General features: G+C 32.9%; 1 non-coding gene across 1 annotated transcript; it reads right to left on the bottom strand.

Annotated features, from left to right (window-relative positions):
* Positions 1–1,398: 1,398 nt before the first annotated feature.
* Positions 1,399–1,505, bottom strand: LOC121231592 (small nucleolar RNA R71). The gene has a single exon (XR_005929649.1). It is a non-coding gene; the product is annotated as a small nucleolar RNA R71 (small nucleolar RNA).
* Positions 1,506–1,863: the final 358 nt, after the last annotated feature.

The raw sequence follows: 1,863 nt of genomic DNA, 5'->3' as shown, positions 1-1,863 counted from the left end.
TAATTATTTAAACGGATTGAAATTGTAATTAATTGAAACAATACTTAATCAGTACATGTTTAATCATCTAAGGTAGTTGAGGATTAAATTAGCAACGGTATCTAACGAGACATTAGCCTTGCATAACTTGCAAGATTATTGTGATTAAACTGTTTCAAGGTAGAAATACATTGTTACCTCATGTAATCTTTTATGTGCTTATGAGATTGAATTAATTGTTTGAATTGGCATAGAGATATGTACAAGAGATTATTTTAATTTCATAAGTATGTATGTGCATTAACACATTTGCTTATTAAAATTTATTTAGTCGGTTGAATTGACATAGAGATATAGTCAAGGGATAAATGGATTTTGGTAGTTAAGTATGTTCATAAGTTAGAAAATTACCGAGTTGCCGTGAATTTATTTGTAACAACATGAACAAGAGTTTAATAATTCTAAGTTAAGAAATGTAATTAATCTAACACAATTATGTCATCTTGATTAAAAGCATCTTTTGAAATCGTGCATTGGAACTTTTATTTTCTTTTAAATTATTTTACTTAGTTAAAAATCTTAGTTTTTAATCAACTCCACAAATCAAAATATTTTTCTTCACCAAACTATTTTTAATTGCATTCATAAATAATTCTTTTCACAGTCCCTATGGATACGATAACTCGACATTTACTTGTCACTTTATTACTTGTTGCAATTGTGTACACTTGCACATTTTTGTTCTTCCAAGTTTTTGGCGCAGTTGCCGAGGATTATTTTAAAAGTTCATTATTTTTGAATTTGTTAATTTTTCATTTTGGTTTATTTTCCTATTCAATTTGAACTTAATTACTTTTTCTTTGTTTATTTCAGGTGTTTATGAGTATTGATTGAATCATCGATTTACTCCCCGTAGACCCTGAGATTGAAAGAACTTTTCGACAGTGAAGAAGACAAGCAAGTCAGAGAAGAACCAAAGAGATAAAATTCAAAAATCTGAATCAGGAAAACGTAGCAAACCCTACCCAAAATCTTATCCTTATTGCTGACGATAGGGATAGAGCTCTAAGATAGTATGCCATGCCAGTGTTTCATGATCTTAATCAGAAGAGATTCGAAATTGAGGCATAACAGTTCAAACTAAAGCTAGTCATGTTCCAGATGATTCAGATAGTTGGCCAATTTAGTGGAATGCCTACCAAAGATCCTTACCTGCTCTTAAGACTGTTCAAAGAGGTGAGCGGTTCTTTCAAGTTAGCCGAAGTACCCGAAGATGCACTACGATTGATGTTTTTCCCATATCCACTTAGGGACATAGCTTGAGCTTGGTTGAATTCATTGCTACCAAATTCAATTTCCACATGGAAAGAGTTAGCACAAAGATTCCTCATGAAGTATTTTCTGCCTAGCAAGAATGCTAAGTTGAGGAACGAGATCATTGCTTTCCAACAAATGGATGATGAGTCCTTGTATGAAGCATGAGAAAGGTACAAAGCATTATTACGGAAGTGCCCTCATCACGGAATCCATCATTTCATCCACTTGAGACGTTCTATAATGGTCTAAATGCTCACATGAGGACGGTAGTGGACGCTTCTTCTAATGGTGCTCTCCTTTCTAAGTCTTACAATGAGTCTTATGAAATCATCGAGAGGATTTCCATAAAAAATTATTAATGGCCAGCCAATCGAGCAGTGTTAGGAAGATGTAACATCCCGGTTAGGACCCTACATGAAATAGTGGTTTCAGTACCACAAATCTGAGTCAAAAAACATTTTAATATTATTTTTTGTGCTTATGATATGTGAATTGATATCTGTGAAAATTTCATGTGAAAATTGTATTGTTTGTGTGCTCGATTTGATAAAAGGACCTAATCGCGTA

This window comes from Gossypium hirsutum, chromosome A06 (assembly GCF_007990345.1).
Source record: "Gossypium hirsutum isolate 1008001.06 chromosome A06, Gossypium_hirsutum_v2.1, whole genome shotgun sequence".
Taxonomy (NCBI): domain Eukaryota; kingdom Viridiplantae; phylum Streptophyta; class Magnoliopsida; order Malvales; family Malvaceae; genus Gossypium; species Gossypium hirsutum.
Note: the sequence above shows the minus strand (reverse complement) of the source record. Positions and strands in the feature narration are given on the sequence as shown.